Source organism: Pinus tabuliformis, chromosome 3_1 (assembly GCF_031772625.1).
Source record: "Pinus tabuliformis cultivar Carrire ecotype Pingquan chromosome 3_1, CPIR1, whole genome shotgun sequence".
Classification (NCBI taxonomy): Eukaryota; Viridiplantae; Streptophyta; class Pinopsida; order Pinales; family Pinaceae; genus Pinus; species Pinus tabuliformis.
In genome coordinates, this window is record NC_142301.1 from 950894486 (window position 1) to 950919773 (window position 25288).

Here is a 25288-nt window from a genome sequence, read left to right on the forward strand (position 1 = left end):
CAAATTTTGTTCTTAACATAGAGTGGGCTCTAGTTATATTTAATGTATAACCGTTGGACATTTTGTGGGGGGGAAGGGTGAGGGCTCAGAGAGCTCACCCAACTAGCCCTAGCTCTAAGTCATATTACATACCACATTTCCACAGTGGAAGCAGAGTGGGGCGGGGTGAAAATCCCTGCCCCCGATTCTATTAAACCATCTAATCGACATTTAGCACTTCGGAGAGGGTTGGCATGTTTGCATGCCACTAGGAGTGACAGAGGTGGTGGGCGCGTCGCCTATGGCCCACACCCTTAGCCATATTAACTTCCATGTGACCAGAGAGAAGGCAAAAGTTAAGGCGCGTGATTCTAACTAATTGTTCAAAAAAATGCACCAATTTCAGCAAAATTTTTGTCGTCCGAGCGTCAGATTGTCACTTGGCGGTTTTGTGAAAGGAAGAATTTGTTATCTATTTTTGTCATTTTGGTCATTTTGGAGGATAGATAGCAGAGAAATGAAGGAGGCCTAAGTTGGCCATGTTTTAGCCTTTTTGAGCCCAAGAAGAGCCTAAACATGGGTTTTTGGGTGTTTTGGACACAATGGCAACATTATTTTTGTGATCTGAGCATTTTATGTTGATGTAATTGACATTTTGAACATATAATTTAAAGGGTCAACATTAGAAGCTAGATCTGAAGATGTAGCCCAGGAGGAGTGATCTCTGTCCTCACATTGTTGTTTTGTGATGCTGCACGTTTTCTAGGTTTCTTTTGTTAAATCTATAAAAATTAACTAAACTTTCTTTCTTTATGTGCTTTTGTAGTGTTTATCCATTGCCCACAACACCTAAACTAGCTTGCAAATTTTTTCAAGAAACCCTTGAATTTTTAATGTCATATCAGATTTCTTAATTTTGCAGGCTTTTTTGGTCGAAATCTTCTGAGTTTCAATGAAGACAACACTAATTGAAGAAAAATTCTTCTACTATCATCATACCTTAATAAGGATACAAATAATTAGTACTAAGTGAAATATTGCTTTATTTTTTGTTCAAAGTCCTTTTTTCCCTCAACTTTTGATATTCATTTTTTTCTTTAATTACATTATTAGAGATTCTAACTTAAAATATCCCTTAGTGTCCTTAAGTGGAGATTTCAGCAGATAAAAGAAACCCGTGGTGCCTTAGTCAAAACCCTTTATGTCTTAGTCTCAATGCTCACCGAAGGCAGAGGAATTTTTTATATACGTAATGAATCCATATTGTCACTAATATACTTCTTATTCCTTAAAAATTCGAGAATTTGTAATTTAGATTTTGAGCTATTCAAACACTTGCACTTAGCTATTATCAAGACGGTGCTTGGATCCTCGATACAAATATTTTTGTCTCTTGAATAATAAATTAGAGAGCAAGGGCTTTACATTTGTAAGCTTCCATTGTTTTGTATTTTTTTTTTGTCTTTTAAATTAGGTGCCTCATTGATGCATATTACTCCTTAACACGATTGTTATTGCATTCATCCTACTTTAATCCCATGCGCTAATAATGTGCACTAGGAAGGATGTCTCTATGACGAAGGACTTTTATCATTATATTATAGTACTACCCAGATACATGAAAATTCATTTTTCTTCATTGCCCACTATTCTTACTTTATTTTCTAAGTCATGCGAAAGGTAAGGTTATCGCCTTTGTAAATGCTTGGGATCCTTAATTAATCTATCCACCTCACAAATAGCAATGGATTCAAACAAATTTTGAAGGCAAAGGAAAGTTCCTAGATTTCCATATATACTTATTAGTTCCTACCTTTAGGCATGGACTATAGTAATCGGAAGCGAAGAATATAGCATTATTTGAATTGTTTTTATTGCCCGCTCATTAGCTATAAACAAAGTTTTGTTCTCCCCTCATTAGCTATAAACAAAGCTTTGAGAGAGATGTTGATTTTTCATGTTATTTGCCCTCTTCCAAAAAAATCGAAGCCAGAGGCCAAAAACCAAAGCTAATTCGAAGCAAAAACAATAGGTTATATTTTTGTTTGTTTGATATTTTCAAATTTTTAGTCCTTGCAACCTAAACTAATGTTAGCATTATTGGAGGGCATTAAATGTTATCTCAGCATTTAGGAACACCCTAGTATATACCAACATATAAGCACAACAGGGACCTGTTGCAACACATGGCGATTGCACCCCACATCTATATTGCATGCGAGTGCATGTTTGTCCAGTGGCAAAGGCAGGTTTCGATGTGATGGTGAATCACAGGAAGGGCACACAACCTGCAACAAAACACAGCTTGAAATAACCTTGACGCACATTAAGGTCAGTTTACCAAATTAACATGGTGAATCGGCACAGTCACGGCATTGTTGTTAGCGAGCTGCGAGTTTCCCTATTTGCAGCCTCCGTCGTAACTTCCGTCTGTCCAGGAAAAATCATAACTTGCATCTGTCTAGGCAGAAGAGGATGTTTCTATCACTTTTTGTACTGAAGACGTGTCTGGGAGGATGCTGAATTACATTTTAGAAAACCACGGCTCCCCTTCCATCCATATAGGCCTGGGTTTATTCAATTAAGGATCGCTTGATTTATGGAGCTGCTGGCCTTGCCATGCCTGCAACAATATTTCATAGGCGAATAAAGGAAGGAAATACTTACTAGCACAGAAGGCCATGAGGTTGAACCGCCAGGAAAATCTTTAAGGCTGCTCAATCCTTATGTCAAGGCGCAACTTCTCCCTCATTCATTGGGATTAGGTAGTATGCTCCTTTTGCTTCCCTACTCTACTTATCCTCACTTTTCCTTTGTTCATATGAGCGGAGCGTGTATAGAGATCTTCTTTGTAGAGAGCATAATGGATTCAAGGTGGTATTTGCTACTGTCTCCGATCCCTTCTGTCATTTTTTCACTTCTATTTCCTGTCCCTGTAGCTTCGAACCTTAATGCATGTCTCTCTCTATTCCCGGGGGCAACTTGTTTCAATGAGGATCGATTCGAGCAGAACCCCACCTCCATTTCCTGACTAGTGTTCATAAGAAAACTTGGTGTGTATATAATACGGTGTCTTCGTTCTACATCTTTCTATATTAGGAAAAATACATAAGAAATGTTTGGTGGCATTTGGTAGCAACGTATAGTTCTCTCTATCACGTCTACTAGAGATGAGACGAATGACTGGTTCTTGGGATTCTAAAAATGAGACGAATGAATAGTTCTGGTCCCTGTATAACAGGATAACTCACAAGGGTGATCAGGTACCGACCTGAAAGCACATTCATGATGTTCAAGGAGGCTCGGAGAAAAGTACGCCCTCACCAGTTTTCTCATTATTTTCATGTTCAAAAATACCAATAGCATGGTCTCCCCAGTACTCATTTTATTCATATTCTTATTGAAGATGTCTCTTCCTTTGAATGAGCAGGGGTTCCTTTAAATCTATATTTGAATTCTCCATCCCATTCACTTCAGGCAAGTGTTTGAATGAGCTAAACAAGCTTTCTATGGGCTACAAGCTTCTTCCTGCCACCAGTTGATTATAATGTTGCAGCCATTGTTATTGCTCATCAATGAAGACAAAGAGGGACCTTCCTGAAGCAAATCTCTGCACATCCCTGCCACCAAAAAAACAAAAATAAGTGTGCATCTAGAATGTATGAAAGCGATTAAATCGAGCCATTTTAGGCACATAATGATACATTACCTTGCAGTGGCTCTAACGTTCAAACCTATTGATGAAGCTACCAAACCAGAACCCAACTGCACACTATCAAAATCCTTAACGCACGCACAGCTTTAATAGAGCGTATCAATGTGCACAGAAATGGCTTATTCATGGTGGCTTTGTTGTTCGACAAATTCATGGTGGCTTGTTGTTGTGCCCCACGAGCGTAACGATTCAAATGACCAGCCCTTCCTCAACTTTCCCGGCTTCCTGATTCTAATGGTTACATCAACGCGTGTAATACATGTAGGTGGGTCCATAGTAGCTGGGTGCACGTGGGTCCTCCGAATGGTTGCCATGGGTGCCAAGTGATATTTATTTTTCTCTTGGGCATGGTTTAAGCCCTGCATTCTACGTTATGAAGGAGGTGAGGCATGTGGCACTCATGGGAGGGCCCACATGGTTCATGGACATATTTTTATTTTTGTTTTTTTAAAGCACTTTACAGACCTTCCTCACGGCACTGTAATAGTGTTACTGGTTTGCGTTTTCATATCATCCTTTGCCTGGTCATGGGGACCACTGGGATGGCTGATTCCCTGTGAAACCTTTCCCCTGGAAACAAGGTTTGCTGGATAGAGTGTGACCGTTTGCGTGAATCTCCTGTTCACTTTTGTGATTGCACAGGCCTTCTTGTCAATGCTTTGCCATTTCAAATACGGGATCTTTTTGTTCTTTGCCAGCTGGGTGTTGTTTATGTCTGTATTTGTCTTGTTTCTCCTTCCAGAGACGAACAATATCCCAATTGAGGAGATGATGGATAGAGTCTAGAAGAAACATTAGCTATGGAAGAGATTTGTCACAGATGCCGACCTCATTGATGACGATGATGAAGATGTTTATTCCAAGAAATAAAATGGTAAAGGCGATGCCAAAGCCTACGGTAATTCCCAGTTGTGATCTTTCTCCATCCCATTTCATCAGTTGTGATATTTCTCCATCCCATTTCATGACAGCGAGAACCACAGATCCATCCACCCACACCACACAGTTAACCATCAGGTCACCTCTATCACAGCATCATAGGCACGTAACAAAATTTTAATTACCACTTATTACTCGCAAGATTAATGTAAAGAAAGTAGTTACAGTCTCACACTCCATGTATCACATGTATTGTATCTTTTTGATGATTTCATCTATCATCCTCTTGAAATTTTTCTTAAAATGTTAGGCCGAATCGGCACTTAAAGAGAATTCAATACTTAAGCTACTGCTGGACTTAAATTCCTACCGGTGAAGTTATAAAATCTGGACATAGTGTTTTCCTCTTTCTTGTTCCAATGGAAACTGTATGAAATGTTTTCTCTATTTGGTAATTAATGTATTGAAATGAACTCGTTAGTGTTTTACAAAAGGGAATTTCACTAAACTCCCTAATTCATATACATTAATAAAAACTTAATGTATATGAATTAAAACGATGTAGAATATTATTTTTCACAGTTATCATATCTTGAAATGAAAATAACAGTCAGATAGCAAGTTGTTCGAATCTCCAACTGCACGTGAGGGCCTTACTTGATCTGACTCCTTATTACATTTATTACACATCTTAATGACTTTATTACATGAGCCTTATTGCCCAGTTATGTGATCAAGAAGTTAACAATGGTCATTACTATCTATCAGGACCAAATCCCATTAGAGCTTCTTAGACACTCTAGGAAGGTCTCTGTCTGTCTCCACTGATGAGCAACAACAATGGTTGCAACATTATAATCGACTAGTGGTAGGAAGAAGCTTGTAGCCATCTGCTGTCACTGTTTTTGCTGGTTTTCCAATTATTGGCTTACCCAATTCAAACGATTGTGGAGTGCCAACCGTAGGAAATGGCACTGGAATGATGTGTGGACTTGGCAGAGGAATGGCATTGCCAAGGCCAGGATTTATAACTACAATTTCTTATGGGCACAATGTTGTTACCATTTAGTTGTAACTTAAGCAGATAATAACTTTAAAGTTAAAGTGGAATCTATAAGTGTTGCTCTCTTTGATATCTCTAGAACTTGCCTTCCATTTTTGTAGGTTGAAGTTTAATATTGTAGGCAGACTTGTGATAATTCACAATTGTTTTTGTGTATGCTTGGGTTTACAGACTAGTCAAGAGCAGCGACATATGCTTATGCAAGAGCTTCCACTTCAGGCCAGCCAGAATAATGGTCAGACAGCCTCTTCATTCAATGGCATGAACACTGCCTACTCTAATCAGATGGTTTCTTCAACAAATCAGAGTTTTTCTAGTCAACATCATCTTCAGAAGCCTCAGCAGCAACAAGGGCATAGTAACCAGAAGTATCCTCAACCTCAAAGTCAAAACCATAATTAAGCCTATGTGCATGTAGTTCGCCAACTGCATCAACAACACCACCAATAGCATCAACAGTAGCAACGACAACAGAACTGGTATCTTCAATCACAACAGCAATTTCCTGCAAGCAGTTCTCAGTTATCTCCATTGACACAGTCACAACCATATCCTTTTTCAACTACGTATTAAGCATTGCTCCTCGAATATTTATCATGATATAGATTATAATTTATGCCCCATCTTGCATATGTGAAGCTATCTGAAATGCATTTCTATTTGTTGCATGTATATGAATGGATCCCAGACCTGAAGTACTGCAATCAACCTGAAGTACTGCGATCAACTGTAGTGCAGGGAATAGGCCACAAAGCCAAAATCAATATCTATCTACTACTACATGAACAACCTCTTGTACTCCAGTCAATGTTTTGGCATTAACAAGGAAAGGCATGTACAAATTTATATAAACAAAGTCAAGGATTCACTGAATATCTTAGACATATTATAAGACTATACCAAGGCAGGAGATATATTTTCCAAAATGAATTCGGTGTGGAAGACAAGGATTCTATGGGTATTGATTAGCCGATAATAGAATAGAAGCTAAATTAGTACAAATCTTGGCTGCTGGTAATTTCCAAACAACTCAAAAGAGAAATATTTGTTTGATACCACAAAACTACATGCTTGAGATTAGAAAAAAATTCAAACATTTATGTGTTTGACACAAGTCAAGCTGTGATTATGTGGCAAAACATAACTGATTTGACCCAACTTCTACAACATTCAGTAGCCATATTTTATCAACGATTTACTGAAATGCACAATTTCATGAACGGTCCAGTTTCTGTATTTAATGGGAATTAGCTTCCTATGTGGGTATTGAAGAAACACAGATGAAAATTATCTGAACTCTGACATCAGTCTCAAAACCATTCTAATCAAAATGCAGAATGCTACAACTGGAAGTTACCCTTCTAAGTCCAACAAAAGTTGGCAAATGTTTTCTTGCAAACAAAATTTTAAACTGCAATGTAAAGAGAACTATAAAGTTTAAACATTCTGCGATGCTTATTCAAAACCATTATTTTATTTCCGCTAATTCATTCCCAAAAAGAGATTCAATTTCAAACAAATCAACAAATTCTGAGATGGATCAAAACTTGGTAATTATAGTTCTAGCAAGAAACTCAAACAGGGTTTCTGTTTAGGCTATGGTGTAGTGCCAAGTTGGAGTGTACCGAGGTTTAAAACTACATGTGCACATGTGCTAGCCATGTTCATAGAGAAGAAAACAATATGCTAGCTGAACTAACACCAGATGCAAGTCCCACTACATTGACAGCCCATGAGTGTAGTGTAATCAATGGACAAAAACCACATAAATGTCATGGGTGATTTTGATAAATTAGATACCCATATCGTCTATTTCATAAAAACGTAAAGTCTAAAAGAAAGTATATTTATCTATCTAAAGGTGAAGTTAATTTTCCTTTATTACCAAGACACAATGTCATTACAATTTACAAAAAAGATATTGACCCTTAAGCATGCACAACAACCTAGCTTAGCCTGTATACAGCCAACGGCAAGAACAGTGTTACTCAGTAGCATGCACAAGGACCTAGATTAGCTTATATATGGCCAGCAGGAAGAATGTCGCTGTCATTATTGAGGATGGAGCTCTAGAATTGTGTTATGCAAATTCTCCACTTTATTAAACCACAAGCCCATGCCTCCATCTATCTACAAAAGAATACTAGTCTATGCAAATTCTCCACTTTATTAGAGCACTAAAACATGTAAGAATATAAATTGGCACTTCAGCAGTGTGGTGCTTCACCTGTAAATCCACCTTTTTAGTTGAGAAGATTCTTCTTGATCAACACTTAAATCCTCTTCTTTCAGATTGCAGTTTGCATAAACTTTTAGCGGATGACATAGTGTATTCAATCCTGAAATCTTCTGTAGGCATGGGATATTTGGCCCCAGAATACACCACAGTTGGTCGTCTTACAGAGGAAAGTGATGTGTATGCTTTTGGAATCATACTGCTACAGCTTCTCACTGGAGAAACAAGGATAAACTCTTCTTCAATAAGGCCTCTTGTACATTCTGGGAGGCTGGATGAATTCATTGATATAACTCTCAGAAAGGAGTACTCAAAAGAAGAGGCTTCTAATTTAGCACGCATTGCATTGGATTGCACCACCCACCCATACCCAGTGGTCTCGCTCAACCAGAGCTTGCCTTACTCTCATCACTTGGTAATATATACTGAGTAAGCTCTTGCACCTATTTTAGCCACGTGGGTATCCCCAAAGCCTTAACTCCCAGGAGATTGACCGCACTGTGGCAAAAAAGATTGAGAAGTTTATGTTTTTAAAGATGGGGTTATATATTCTCGAAGTTTCCTTCACATGTCGTTACGACTGTACAATTCCTTTGAGATAACCTCTTGGGTAGCAAAACTTTGTCTTCAGTTGGAGATTTAAACTATGCAAAGTTCCAGGTTGATATGAAAATGTGTATAGATTATACAGCAAGTTTTCCCAAGATGTCCTCTGGCATGTTGCATATTCCTATCAAACTCTTCTGGATGCATATTAGCGGTTACTTCTGAGAGACTTGTAGATTATATTGGTGGCAGAAAGGGGGAGTATGGCATATTTTTCATAGGTTAATAGTTGCAGACATATTATTGCAGGGCAAGAGGATTACAACAGGCTCAAGCCCCTGAGTTACAGAGGTGCAGATGTCTTCCTCCTGGCTTTCTCCTTGATCAGCAAGGCCAGTTATGAAAACATTTTCAAAAAGGTAATTGCTTACCATAGCTTTGTGTTTCATCTTTTTTTTTTTTGAAGTAGATTATATTGGACATGGTTCTTGAAAGGAGAAATGTCTACTTTAGGTTTGCTTTTTTTTTTTAACTTTTGAAAATGATCCTTAAGATTTTTTCCTGTTTGCTTTGTGGTTCTTGTTTCTTATGTGTTAGAGGATTCCAGAATTGAGACACTACGCACCATCTATGCCTATCATTTTGGTGGGGACAAAATTAGGTGGGGATAGGCTCATCCCCAATTAACTATCTTTAGTTGGACTGTTTTCTTAAATCGAGATCTAATTTGTTTCCCGGTTTTAACTAAAAATTCATTTTCTATGGCTACAGATTTACGAGAAGACAAACAGTTTTTTGCTGATCATCCTAGAGCAGCCCCAATCTTGACAGCTCAAGTGTGTTCTTTCTTTAGGAACCTGTGATTGTAATAAAGTCTCTTATAAGTATAAGTTATCAAGAACTATTGTTTTTGTTCGCAAGTCTCAAAACCAATACAACAATATTCATAGGCACAAAACTGTTACAACAATAATTATCAATGCATTATAGCTTAGTCACTTGCAGGGGCTTGAACCTGGGCTTGAACCTGGGTATGGAAGATAACAACCATTCCACCCAACTATCCAAGATAACCCCAATTGACTATCTCTCATTTTATATAAATGTTCCTCATGTTTTCATCCCTGGCAAGATTATGTTCCTCATGTTTTCATCCCTGGCAAGCTTGTCTTGTTATTGTATCAACTTCGTTCAAGTTTGCCAGTAAGAAAAGTGAGTTACATGGGTTCTAGCATTATTTTTTCCTATGTATAATATGGCCCTGTTGATTGTTTTATGCATCTATCATTCATTATATTGTTGTCATACTTTATCCAATTACTTCCCTATAAGTTTTGATATTCTAGGAGCCTAGTGAGAACAATCACATTGGCATTTGAATATAGGATTTACATTTTCAGTACCTTATTATTTCCAAGGAATAACTTACACCAATATACATCTCTGTCTTGGTAGGGTGAAGATTTGAAGAAGCAAATCGGGGCTGCAGCATACATTGAATGAAGTTCTAAAACACAACAAGTATGCCCATGGAGAGAGATTTTGCAGGTATATCAAAGGAAAAACGCATTAATTTTAAATGAAAAATACATATAAACTTGCAACATCATTACAAAGAATGGGGATAGTAGTGTTTTTCCTAAGGTAATTGACCTCATATGTCTTAAATCTTGAGGTACTAAGTTGGTCAGAGGGGTAGTTATAGTTTCTTTTGTAGAACTTTTCTGACAGTTGATTTAGTGGGAATCACAACCTTCTTAGCACAGATCAGACAGACCAAATAGTCATGTCAATCTAACAGTACCAAAAAGAACTCAAATCATGCTCTGTGTTCGTTGTGGGCCTAGTAGGTCATCTTTAGGTGCATGTAATCATTATCTGCAGGCCTATTTTATTGAAGTGCATGCAACTACTCATTGAACGCAATGAAGAAAATTGTTATTCTCTCCCTTTCTGTTACAGATTAGCTTGGGGTGTTTAGTTGAACGCCATTTTCTATGGCTGTCTCAAAGTTGTTCCTTTCTTGTAATCTAATTACATGTGCCTTGTTGTTTGTATTAAATTCTCATTGACAACCTTTTTATCAGTTTTTCGTCCATTCGAGTACACTCCTAGATCAGATTGACATTGGTTTCTATTTTCAAATCTCCTGAAGGTATTCTAGTTTTACCTTTATTATAGAATGTTAAGGTCGTTTTTGATGCCGCAATTAAGGTGATTCTTCAACCACCAAAGAAAAAGAAGCAAAGAACATGCTTTATTCTTTAAGGGCTTTATCTATCTTTGGCATCTGCAGAACTTTAAAGTGCATTATTTAATCAAAGGCTGACATAATATTTCCCACATACTTATGATTTGTTACTCTATGTTCAGTATATTGAATTTATTGTAAAGACAGATGCTCTGGCAAAAGGTCCTGGTTTTTTTCATTTTATATCATTTCCTGTTGTGGTAATGGAGGACTGTTTTGAAATGTAATGAAGTTGGGTGTACATGCATAGGATACTATGATGAGAGCGGTCAAATATTTTTTTGACCATGTAAGGTCTCAATTATAGTTGAAGTCATACTGCTAAGAATCATGTTCAAGGCATGGAGGTGTTGTGCTCTTTGCCTTGTCAGAAAGCCATGCAATTTTTTATTATTGAGTTTGTCTGTATTGTCTTAATATGCAAGATTTACTTTAGTATATAAAAACTTACAGTTTCCAATTTCTACTGTTAAAGAAGTTGGTCATCATGTGCATCAAGCTCTTAGAATCTGTGCATCAATCTCTTAGAATCTGTGATTTTGTCCAACTGCATCACTTCATGTCAGCTTCTTGCTATTAATTAAAATAGCTATATTTTGAACATGAAATTTAATGACTAAAAGCCTCAAGGTGTTAAAAAATTGTTTTCTCTGAACATGAAATTTAATGAATGAAAGGCCCTAGTGCCCAAAATGTTTAATTTTTAAATAAGTGCTCTGTCCAACCTCATGAATTTAATGTCAACTGCTTGTTGCTAAAATGGCTATATTTTGAACATGACATTTAATGAATCAAAGGCATGAGTGCCAAAAATGTTTGTTTATTTTTTAAACAAGTGCTCCTAGATTTTCATGTATTCATCTAAAATACAACACACAAATTCAAAATATTAGCCAACTGAAAGCTTAAAAGGTAAGCTTTTACAACACAAAAATTCAAAATGTTGGCCAACTAATGCTTGTGTTCATTGACACTATAAAATACATTTTACTGCTTTTATCTAAGACTTCATAATTTCTGTGAATTTTTTTATAGTTTTAAAATTATATATTATTAAAAAAAGATGGAAAGTGTTATCCTACAAGCTGATGGGGAAGATGAGCAGGGAGCAAAAGAATAAGTCTAAATAAAAACTTGCTATAACCAGTCTCCTTGGCATAAAGACATAGACATACTTGGATTTGCTCATTGCAGGCCTTTGCCCACAAGGGCTTTACAAATCCCAGAGAATCTCCTTGAAGCTCCAGGCTGCTACGTATTGCACTATAGGGACTGAGCATGCTGTAGGGACTGAGCTTCACTGGTATTGCCATGATGACTTTCCCATGTTGTATGCCATTAGACATCGAATTTTCCAGGCACCATATATTCCTGGAGAGCATCCGCAGGTGTGCAAGCTGTTATAATTTCATCCAGTACAAGTGCAATCTAGTGCCATGGGCTCTACCCAATACATTGAAGGTTTTATTTATACATGTTTTGCTTTGAGTCGCATTTAACTCCTTTTCATATACTTTGATTTGTTTTTACATAACTCCGGGTGAAAAGAAAGCTCTCTCTGCACTCTTACTGGCTCCATCGCGCCAGGGTAGAAAAGAATCCTACCCCACTCGACGCAGGGACTTGCTCCCTCGCAGATTCCCTCGTTTTGATAGGAGTGGCCCACATTTGATGGTATGACAAGAAACAAACCCGTAGCAACCCTCTTCGGGAAGCGGTGTCAGTTTCAAATCCATTGATCTAGGACTAGAAGCAATGAAAGTGTGAATTGCTAATGCATCAATATCTCATTTAATGTGATCGTGGTGAGCATAAAAGTCCAAATCACAGGCAAGGATATTTATTCCTTGATCCATGTCAATAATTCAAGTAAAATGAGAGTATTAAGAGATCGATAATTTCATATCCTTATTAAAGTCTTATGCCTTTCGTATCTAAATGAATAATAGAAAATGTCTTGCCAATAAATAAATTACCTTACCAATAAGTAACTACTTAGGTATTCTCACATCCAAATGAATATCCCAATCAATACGAGCTTTGTGTTATCCCTATATTCGGCAATCCTCCATGCATATTGATAGAGATATGCCAATTTCTTATTAATCGGTGATAAGTGCAGATTAGATTAGACCTAGAAAACATAGATATCACTACAAGGACCTTTTACTCAAAAAATATATATTACGCTTTGCATTTGTTTCTTAAGCTTTCACTAAATTGTCACTTTATAAATTGGAAAATGTGTTTTCTTTGTTATTGGTCAACCTATATATGGTTATGGATTTTTATCCTATATAACGCAATTTGCATATGGATGGATCTCTATTTTCAAGTGTAGGAACCGTAAATAGCACCCTATCCCAGGGTGGAGGACTACACTCACCAAGAATAACATGGGTGTTGGTTTCATGGGTTGCCTTTATCGCTGTTTTTATTGGGCCTTAGATGGAGTAATTACTTAGAGTTAAAGAGAGATTTAAGAAGCCATTGATTCTATCATTGATTCTATTATGTAGGATGGTAAGAAAAATTATAATCTGAAAAAGTCCATAATATTTCACTTATAACTCATTATAATCATGAATTTCAACATGGTCCAAGTCTTAGTCTGTTCACTTCATTAGTTTTCTATGCTACTATCTAACATTATGGAATTATTCTTCAGGTCTTATTCTTTTAATGAGGAGGATGCATGACGAGCTCAAGCATTCTCATTTCAGAGAGATATTCTTACAAGCCTTGTACAATGCCTTCGATCATTCCATAAAATCCAAGAATCCAAGATTTCCCATGAATTCCTGCTTAAAATGTGGTTCAATCAATCATCCAAGGTGAAATAATTAGAATTTAGATAACTTGTGTTATTGTGGGACTAAGCCCATGAAACCAAAGGAAAGAATCCAAGGTTTGCACCCTCATCATTAGGTCCTTACTGAATTTTGGAGAAAGAGAGTAGAAGCAATTAATCTCTTCATAACTTGGAGGGAGTGTAATTCCTCTACTCACGAGTCCCTTACACCGTAAGAAGTACTTCCACTATTTAATTTCAGAAGTTGATTAGTGTGTACATAGTAGATAACTTAGTTTCTCAATTACTACATATTTTTGTTTCCATTGAAACATTACTACCATATGTTTCAAAGGAAACTCTGTAAGTTATAGCATATGAATCTTGTAGGCCTACCTGATTTTGTTGTTAAAACTGCAACGGACTAGTTTACTCTTGGTATCATTCTTGGAATGAGGGGATGAACACATAATTTTTATGTTATCTTGTTTGTTGAAGCCAAGTAGAATAATGGGTATTTAGTATCCATGAAAGGAATATATTAGCTGAGGATGATGATAACAAATTAGAATGTTGAACTCATTACCTTCGGTTCCAAACTCACAACTTTGGGCCCAAAAGCCCAATACTTGGATATATTTCCCACAAGCCTCCTTTTGTGGAGACTCCACTCGAAAATACCTTCCAAGCTTACCCAATTTTTTCCTTTTTGTGTTATTTCCAATAAAGAAAATCAAAATGCCAAATATTACTCAAATATAAAGCCCTCAACACATGTAATATTAACTACTTAATCACTCTTCTAGGATACATCCAAAGCATTTCACAAGGATACTTTAGCCACCCCTAGCTTATAACTCATTATAACAATGTGCTCCATCATAAACAATTTGACAAGAATTTTGCGAAAATTCTTTAGCCACCCCTGACTTGTGTAAATCAGTTCCCTAATACACTTATGCTTTACAAAACCACAGTTTACTGGAGGGAAAATCACACTCCTTGACTTACCGTTGGCTCTTGTGTTTTCCTATGTTCCTATCTTTATCGTGGTTGGCTTTGGTTTTTCACATAGGCTTAGTCTGATGCTTCAAATGTTACAAGCCTTGCATATGAGCATGAATATTGGCAAAGATATGGGTGCCTTATTGGTATGGACTTAGAGAAGAAAATAATAGGTATGGTCATATTTATAAGATATGGCTTTAGTATTAGTTATGTCCACCTTATTACTTATATAACTGCATCAGTTGGGTAAGCTATATTTGGCCTTAGCACAGGATTGTGATCTAGGAAATCTAGTATAGAAAAACTGGTTAAACTTCATTTCTGAGTCAACTGAAATGATTGGGTCAACAAAAAACATTACTACTGGTGCTAGATCAACTAATCATTCAATAGAAAAACAATTATATGAGCTCATGTTGATTCAATTTCTTCAATGGGTGATATCTTTAGCTATAAGTGGTGAGAATGTTGGCTCTGGATCTCTTATGGAACGAGAGAGGGCTATAAAACTTCCAATAATTACCTTCCATAGATATCAACTCACATTACATGTGAGGGAAGAGTGCCTCCTTATTCAAACATATGGTGCCTTATATGTCCATTTCAAAATCATCTATAACTAGTTACCGAGACCCCTTTCCACCCTATTTACTGACCATTTCAAAATATCTCAAACTTGGTAACTGATTCCAAAGTAGAATTTCCATTTTTGGTTTGATATGTTCAAGAATCTAGAGAGCTATAACATTTTGAGCTTGAACCGCTATAAACATGTATGTTTTTTCCTTGCATATTCCTGGAATTGCGAGAATTTATTTGTAGGTTGCTGCTACTCGGAGCATGTTGTGGAAATCTACTACATTAGGGTAGTCAACGCATCCATGGACTCCTTATGTGCACTCATTGGTAACTCTCCATATGAAACTGAAACAACAAACAAAATTTTTTCCACGGATGAAATTTATAAATCCACTAATTTTGAACTTGAAACAACACATTACATTTTTCCAAGAGTGGAACTAATAAATCCACCGAGTATGAAACTCAAACAACACACCACAATTTTTCCAAGAGGGTGGAACTAACAAAATAGAGCTTGAATTTTATTCTTGATTGAATTTTTATAACAACTCCATCAATATTTTATGGGAGATCAAGTTGTTGACAAAGAATCAAATAGATATGCCCTTTTTCTTCCATTATAACTTAATTGCAATCATTTTCTTGCAATAAGCTAGGATAATTACTTTTATTTATAAGGAGATTTGAGGCTTCCACAAAGGCAACAAAAATATCATCTTGCAAGACTCACAAACATGAAATTTGCAAAAGAGCTACAAATAATGTCTTCATTCAAATGATCGAATGAAGAAAAAACGAATAGCTTGAATATATTAATGTAGAGACAAAACGAATGATGAGATCAGCACTACCTAAATAGCAAAAATTTATACATTCATCGTTTATTTAGAATTAGAACACATTATTTGTCTTTTACATTATGGAGCTAGATCTAGCTTGCCTTGGTTAACTAAAATGGCCTAAGTTGTATTCAAACATGGGAACTATATTCATCAAATGTTCAAAAGGATTAAGCAATAAATTTTTTCTATGTTCAGAAGGATTAAGCAATAGATTTTTTCTATGTTCAAAAGGATTAAGCAATAATTTTTTTCTAACACTTATTTGAAACATGATTTTTGACAACTAATGAACGTCATTTTTCTTCTAAGCGTTGCGCCTTGCGACATTTTTGAAAAAAATTGAGATTGTGAAATATGTTTTTCTAACCACACTTTTAATATTATCACAAGGATACTCATGACATCATTTAACTATATGTTTATATTGATATGCTTTATAGTATCAATTTTGTCAAAATATATTATGTTCAAGATTTGCTTGTTTTGTTGTTTCAAAAAGGGTAGGATTTCAGTTACTTAAAGTAAGATAGGAAAATTTTAGTGTTGTAAGTTATTGATTTCCTTCGTGTGACAAATTGGTAGTGTTTCCCCTTGTCTCATTTGAGGGTGCTGCATTTTTTAATTCAACAGGATATATAAGCTCCATTTTTTTACATCTCTATTGTCCAGGACTTATTCACGATGTGTGACTACCAAATGGCTTGTTTTCCCTCTATCGATAGATAGCATTTGAATGATATGGTTTCTCTTTGTTGGGTGAATATGTCATACCATCGAATGAGGGATGGTAGTACTTTAAAATGAAATTTTATATTCTTCCAATTTTCAATCTAATGTAGTTGACAAAGACAAGTGAAAGATGCAATGCTTGATTTCCATTGCAACGAGTTGTGGTCTTTCAAAGTTAAAATTTTCAAAGCTACCTTGTCATGTAGTGGTTTTTGAAGTGGTTTCCTATGGTGGTTTTTTCATAATGGAACTGGTATTCTGACAATATTTGCATCTTGCATCAATGGAGACAGCTGACTAAACCACATTTGTTTCTTTAGAACTCAAATTTAACATCACTTTGTTTGGAAGGTCTGTGAGTGTTGTAGGAAGTATCTTGCAGATTCACAACATGAATGAAAAACTAAACATACATAAAGTATCTTGTCTTCAAACATACTCTTTTTCTCACTAGGAAAACTTTAAGGAAAAAAAAATGTGATATGTCGAGGTTATTAGAACCTTAGGAATGACAACAATAGTACAAGTAATATTAATGATGGTTGTTGTGATCTGCTAAGGTTATTAGAACCTTAGCCATGATGGAAATAGTATAAGTATTATTAATGATGGTTCAGGAAAGTTTTGGCAATGCTTGGAAATGATAGTATCTTAGTTGAATAAGATCTAAATAAATTTATGTTGAAGATTTAGTTCATTGAGTATGATGAGTTGGAGGCTAAGTTTTTCAAAAATACACGGGCATAAATTACCTCTTAAAAAGGTAAAATTTACACTAGGCATGGAAAATTAATAGCATAATGTTTTCCATTGGAAGAGGAAAGAAGAATGATCAAGTTGGAAAATGGGCCAAGGAAATCATTTTCTTTGAACATGAATTTCAACAAGTAAATATAGAATGGGGCCATGAAAGTTAAGAGCATAGTAAGCATTCATGATTCAACTCTCGACAATTTGTATTTATTCCATATAAATCTAGGCACAATGTGAATCAGGTTTTGTTAGGCAATATCCCTTGGTTATTTAGTATGGTGTCATGGAGATTTGTACTAATGAGTTCTTATTTCTTGTTAGATAAAGTGCAACCAAATTAAACAAATGATTAGATAATGTGGTAGTACATTGTAACTTCATTTGAGATGTTGAAATAGTCTTATTTCATGAATTTATTAGTTAATTTTTATTTTTTTCGTAGTTGTATAATTTGATCTCTTCCACTATAAAATATTGTAACTATATATCTTCCCACAATTGAATCTTAGTTTTCTTGGATATTTTATTTATGTGTTGTCTTCTTTTCTATCTATCACATGTTATTCTTTTTTTTTTCCTTTTTGAACCCATTGTTGTTTAATGCTCCCTCTTTACTACTAGCACATGTCTAGTTTCTCTCTTCCCTTGTGATTGTAATTATTTACCTTCTCAAAGTTTATTCTTAATTTGTTTTGATTTTCAATTTGATTTTAGTTTTCATCTATAGTGTGTTTATCAAATAGACAAACATATCTAATATGTAAGTTTTACATGTCGTAGTTAATTTCCACAAGGATATTTGTTGATAAATTGTTGTCTCTAGAGAATGGCCCTTGATATCCATGTATAGAGATTCTGTGATAACTCTACCACAGAACATTGAGATGTTTGAGGCTCTACACAAGTGGTCGCCCACAACAGAGGATGTTGGCATGATCAAGTATTCACATGTAGAAATCGTTGCTTTGTAGTAATATGAATAAGGTGATATTGTTAGATTATCGGTTTAAATTTAACGTAAAAAAATTGACCTTTCTTTTATCATGGTTACAAAGAGAGCTACTTTTATATTTCTACTAAACCTACAAGCCCCCACCAAATATATAAATAAAACCCCAACAAATGATCATTTTGAGGTATGTAGTCAATGTTGAGTAATAGTTTTTTTTGTTCTTTTTGTGTTGTCTGTTTTTTAAATTTAACTTTATAAATTGAGGACATTGATCTCTTTGGTAACATAAATCTCTAAGACAATTTTTAAGATAATGCATAAGTTTCTTTAAGTCAATACATAGGTTTCTTTTTGTCTCACATAATTATTTAAAAGGTGGTAGCTCAATGGAAAAGCACTTGCCTTATAAGCAATAGGTTGGTGGTTCGATTCCACTATGCCCTAACATGAATTAGTCAATGATATTGTAGTTTATTTTTAATCAAATATTTGTTATGTTGATTTATTTGCCTTTAAATATAATTTTTATTGTCTCTATAGAGACAATAGCTAGGATTAAAGACATTCTCTCTATAAAGAAATTATGTCTTTAATTGCAACTAGTCCCTCTGGAGACACAAAAATGAAATTGTTTCCTAAGAGACTACTGTTTGTATTATATATTATCTTTATAGCGAAAAAAAAATTAAGAAAATAATTTCAGACACTTCCTCAAAGACAATATTTAAGACAATACAAAAGCTTTTTTTGTCTCAAGTAAAGACAATGGACCTTCAAATTGTTTCAAATATGGTCTTAAAACCCCCCCTTGTGTTGTAGCGTGTCTTCCAATATAACACTCTAAACAAATTGTCGTCATAACATAATTCATAATGTGGTCACCTTGGGCAGGTGAATGCCACATGTCTATTCAAATGTTGTTTCAAATTTATTGTTTAAATATTTATTAAAAGCCCAAGATGAAAGTGGTGAATTAAATCCCAGTGCTCCAATGCTTTATATGAGGAAGAATATTATGGTCTCATGAAATATCGTGCATTCATTTAAAAAAATAAAAATTCTCAAGCTCATATCCATAAATTAAAATAGGAACTCAACGTAACTAGCACAACCACATTAATAAATGTGGTTGATATATATTGATCGACATCATTTTCCAATTTTTATACATCAATCCACGTATCAAAATAGTGTATAACAACCACATTTACTAATGTGATTGTGCTAATATGTATCTAAAAAAACATTAACATTATTATTGTTATTAATAATTTTTTAATTCAATTTTTATTATAAGTTAAAAAAGTTATTAATATTAATTAAATTAAAAAATCTTATTTATATAATAATTTGGAAAAAATAATTTTATAAAAATATTTTGGAATTAATTTTTTTCATAAATTTAATAAAATTATAATATTAAAAAAATAATAAATTAAAAATGGAAAAACTTATTATTTCAAACTAGTGGTAAATCAACAAATTTTAGTTATCCTAGGGGAAGAAATTACTCTAGTTATCTTTGTTAACATATATGGTTGTGAAATTTGGGTATTTTTGTTAACATATACGGTTGTGAAATTTGGCATTATAGTATTGTTAGATAGTTGTATAAGAAAATAGAGTAATTTCAAAAATGTTTTATGATTTATAATAAAAGACTAAAAGTAACTTACTCTATTTTATCTAGGTAAAAGTGATAATTTTTCATATAATAAAATCACGACACTCCAAAGATTGCTCTGATCAAAGCCACTTGCAACTCAATGAAATTACCATAAAGAGGCCAAGTTTTGCTAAATCATGGAAATCTAAAAGAAGGAAAAGATCACTTTATATGAAAATGATCGTATTAAACATCTAAACTTAATTAAGCAGAGCATCATCGAAAATGATTTCGGTGTAATAAACAGCTTCAACCGGCTTCTTGACAGAAAATTTATCAATCAAATTTTAACCATTGATACCAACCTGACTTTTATATATATTGCGCATAAAATATATTTATACAAAAGAATCTGGACCAGTGAAAACGGGACTCAGATTATACCAGACCATTTATGATATTTCATAGCTACATAATGCCGACAGGGGAGTGACACACATCCACCTTACAGAACATTAAAGGCAGGTGCGATCGCTGTGAGCATTAACATCCACACAAACCAGACTATAAGGATTTGTTTACACTGAATATAAATTGCAGATTTCGAAAATTGGCACACAGTCTACGATACCTACCATACAGATTTGATTGCACAGAATACTGACAGCACTAGAAGAACTGAAAATAAAAAAACTATTTTTCATACTTGAAGAACTGAAAATAAAAGAACTGAAGAACTGAAAATTTTTCATACTTGAAACCCGATTCATATAGCCGGTCTGTCCATGGAAGAACCAAAGCTGGTGGGAGAAATCCAAATCAAATTGACATGCTACGTATTAACAAGGCAAGCCTATCCAGGTTTTTAAAAGAAGATCCACCCTCTGCGGTTGCTCTTTCTGCACCTTCTTTCAGTTGCAGTGCCCTCCTTCTCATCTCTTTGCCCTTTTCTCCTCTGATTATCAGCTTGGCTGCTCTCTCCACCTCTTCTCTCTTCACCACAAACACTCCACTGTCATTTAGCTCTCGCCGAATCTCCTCAGCCACTCCTAATTCCTCCACTAGGAGCTTTGCCTCGAAGGGATGATCGTGCTGGAAGGGCCACGCCAAGATGGGGACTCCTTGCCCAATGCTCTCCAACGTCGAGTTCCAACCGCAATGGCTCACGTGTCCACCCGTGGCAGGATGCCCTAATATTTGAGCTTGAGGAACCCAACCCAAAATGACCAAACCCCTACACTCAGATCGGGCGCCTGCACCAATGTACCTTTGGATGAAGGCCTGCAAATCCACTGGAACGGAGGAAATAAAACATGCGTCATCCATGTCGTTCGGTTTCTTCATCGCCCATAGGAAAGACTGCCCGCTTGCTTCCAACCCCGTCGCAACTTCCAGCATTTGATGAGCCGAAAGAGCAATGTGGCTGCCGAAATTGACATAGATTACCGATTCAGGCTCCCGAGAATTCAGCCATTTCAAGCACTCTGAATCTGAAAATCTGGAACTCCCAGATGAAGTGGTAATTTTAGGCACCAGAGGGCCTATACTCCATACAGGTTTCCCAAATGTGCTTCCCATGTGATCCAACATGTCCTCTTCCATCTCGTAGAACGTATTAACCACTGCTAGGCTGGACTTATCAAAGTGTCGAACAGTGTTGGTGAATATATCCTTAACCGTTAGGCTGAACTTATCCGAGTGTTCAGCAAGGAGGGTGAATATATCCTTAACGGAATCTGGATTGCCCTCGACCGCTTCACGAAAAGGAGGGAGCAAATCACAGTCACGAAGTGAGATCGCTTTGGGAGGCCAGACAGACTTAGCGAGGTAGGATGATCGCCATTATTATGTGACAGGAGCAGGCTGATGACGAGGGAGTACGTGAGACAATTGGCGTAAGCTCCAATTACGGGGAAGTATATGGTATATATGTTCAATTCGGTGGCAAGATCCATGAGATAAAGTGGCGCGAAATCAAGAATGATTGAGGTGGGTCGAAGGCGTACCAACATTTCTCTCAAAGAAGGCTGCGTCTCCTCCATGGCCCGAAAGAACTCTTCAAAGCTATCGGGGAGGCGCTCAGTATTTTCGACTCCCTGGGGCAGCCCTGGGACAGAAGGCATGGGGATCTCTACCACCCTAACACCCCAACCATCCGCTTGTTCGCTACGGAAGCGCTTGGCATTGAGAGGAGTCGTGACGAAGACTACATTGAGATATCTAGAGGAGAGAAGTTCGCACAGTCGCATAAAGGGTATCATGTGGCCCTGTGCAAGAAACGGGAAGGCCACAACGTCAACATTTCTTTCCGCCATTGTAACGATCTGTCAGCGGCCACTCTGCAAACACTAAATTCTCAATCTTTCGTCACACTGCAAGCACGCAATTATCAATCCTTGATGCGATTTCGTCCATATGAATACTATACATTAAATCGTGTGGGCAAAAGCCTCATTGAAACGAAGGTTGACTAGTTGTTGATTTAGCAATCCTTGCCTCATTGAAACGAAGGTTGACTAGTTGTTGATTGAGCAATCCTTTCTTTTCTTGAGGCACTCCATTGAGATAAGGATTGTCTGGCCATAAATGCAGAATAAATATTGACATCGATTTTGATTACATGCTTTTCCATTTTAAGATTGTGATGATAAGTGTTTGCAGAACTTCATGATGATAGTATTCTACGATACTTTCTCATTAACTTTTTTTATTAAAGAGAAGGATGTATTTATACAATTAAATTGGGAGGGAGATAGTTATGTCTCTATAATTAAAAATATGGGAAATAACTAATTTATGTCTTAATTATGATTATACAAAAATTTTAAGGATTATTTAACATTTTTCTTTTTATCTGAAGAGAGATTTGACATAGAAAACAAATGTTTAAATTTTTCAAAATTTCCAAGTCCGAATGTTGTTCTAAAGTAGGTCAATGTGTCACATGAATTGTTTTGGCCTCTACATGATTTCGAATCAAATGATACTTGTTGTTGATATGTTTGGTTCGAACATGAAACTTTGGATTGTTGGACAATTGAATTGTAGAAGAACTGTCAACAACTAGAGGAGTTGAAGCCATTTGTTTTTAGTCTAAATCTTCAAGTATTTTGAGAAGCCAAATAATTTATTTTTTTGCTTGAGTTGCTGCAACATATTCGGCTTCACTAATAGAATTAGCAAGAACATATTGCTCACATGATCTCCAACTGATGGTTGTTGATCCAAGATTCATCAAATAACCAGAACTAGAGACTCATTTCTCCTTATCTCCATCAAAATATGAATCTGAATAACTAGTGAGATGGCAACCTGAAACTTTGAAATATTTGATGCCATCCGTTTGAGTTGCTTTTAAATATTTAAGAATTATTTTTTCCACTACCCAATGCACCTTACAAGATTGATGCATAAATCTCGAAAGTATTCCAACAACAAAAGTTATATCAGGACAAGTAGTAGATAGATAAATCAAACATCCAACAAGTTGTCTGTATTTTGCTGGATCTTCAAATGGTTTGCCTTCTTGTGAAGTGAGTTTTAGATTGTTGAGATTGCAACAAGATGATGGAGCTTAGTGAAAAGAGTCGCCTTCACTAAGTGGGCCCGCAGGCTATTTTTGGCGCAAGTCTATTTTTAGACTATGTCTATTTTTAGACATATGGATCATGTCTATGTTTATGGATGATTGATCAAGTTGGGAAAATAGATGGACTTCTATTTTTGATGAAAGTGTGAGTGATCACAGTGTGAGTGATCAAGTCTATTTTTAGACTGGCTGTCAAAAATAGAAAAGTCAAATATTATTATCTCACAATAATATTTGGACTATAAACTTAATCTTATTCTCTTGGAGCACTTCAGTTTGAGCTACGGAAGTGGCACATGCAGCTGTCAGAAGGAAATTCGTTTTTCTTATGAGTCAGTTGAGTTGTTGCATGCATGACTTCAGTTAGAACTCAAGTGAGTTGAGTTTAGTGGACTGGAGGTACAGTTGATGGAGTTGTGTTCAGTTTAACTTAGTTAAACTGGTTGTAGTTAGTCTAACTGCAGATAGACTAATGATGAGTTGTTAAACTAATTATTAACTCATAATACAACTAAAGAATACATCAGTTAACTCAGTTGCATGTCAGTGCATGTTCAGTTCAACAGGGACAGGTGGTAGAGAATCAGATTGCTATCAGTTGTGACTATAGTTGTGCACCAGATCTTGCACAATCAAGGGATTGAGTATGCCAATGAGTTTGCTCACGTATCTGGCCCGCATTTTAGCCTTTGCTCACGTCCACAAAGAGTGAGTGACTATTTTGCAGGTGAAAATCGAGTTTGGGAAGCCATTCTCATCAGTTCTTGAGCAGGTATTGAGCAGTGGAGACAGGCAAGCAGTGGAAGAGATTTGGAGATCAGATCTGAGTTGTATTGTGTGTAACAGAGGTGGAGATACTTGTGAGAAGTATTATGCTGTGTAATGTTACATGACTCAATCATTAATATACAGATAGTGTGGGGTTTTTAGCGAGATGCTTTCCCCGTGATACATACTGTGTTAATGTGTGAATGCTCTTGATGTTTTATTGTTATTGATGCTGCTATATTCTTGATCAACGTAGAGGAGCTTATGTATTGTGTATGTTTTCCGCATTAGTACATGATCAGGATAATCTCCATTGAATATGTGTTAAATTATTCAAAATTTCTACATGGTATTAGAGCTAGATGATTTGTAGAAAAAGTTTCTACATGGTATCGGAGCAGCTTGATTTGTAGAAGAGATTTTTACAGGATATCAAGCGAGGGTTGATCGGAAGCAGTTGAGTTGGTTGCTGGTGGAATTCGAATTTGCAGCAGTGTTGTTGAAAATGTCTTTCAACGGATTGCAAATGTTATTCCAAAGCAAGAGCGACTTGGCGCTCAAGGATAAACTCAGTAACAATAAAGGTGAGAATGGATCTTCATCAAAGGTATCTGATGAAGAGAATTGCGCTTTGGCTGCCAAAGCAAAGAAAGGGAAGAACGAGAAAGCTTCTCAGTCTGGTGCGAAAGGCAAGAAGCAGGATATGTCCAAAGTGAAGTGTTTTCACTGTCACCAGCATGGACACTATGCCACAAATTGTCCGCAGAAGAAGAAGAACAAGCAAGCTGCTGGATCTGCAGGGGGAGAGGCTTTAGCTTCTCAGTTTGAGCTTGATTTTTCATTGATCGCATGCTTGGTTTCAAGTGTGATGGGATCAGTGTGGTTTCTGGACAGTGGTGCGTCTTTTCACATGACGGGAGATAGAGATTTGTTCTCTGATCTGGAGGACAAAGATCTTGGAGTGCACATCGAGATGGGTGATGATGGTAGATACAGTGC

General features: G+C 36.0%; 1 long non-coding RNA gene and 1 pseudogene across 1 annotated transcript; one reads left to right on the top strand and one right to left on the bottom strand.

Moving 5' to 3' along the window:
- The first annotated feature begins 8542 nt into the window (after positions 1 to 8542).
- LOC149190935 (uncharacterized) lies at positions 8543 to 9257 on the top strand. Its single transcript, XR_016256535.1, has 3 exons — positions 8543 to 8837; positions 9016 to 9079; positions 9190 to 9257. It is a non-coding gene; the product is annotated as an uncharacterized LOC149190935 (long non-coding RNA).
- Positions 9258 to 20294: 11037 nt separating this feature from the next.
- On the bottom strand, positions 20295 to 22370 carry LOC149190936 (UDP-glucose flavonoid 3-O-glucosyltransferase 7-like; annotated as a pseudogene).
- Between the last annotated feature and the right edge of the window lie 2918 nt (positions 22371 to 25288).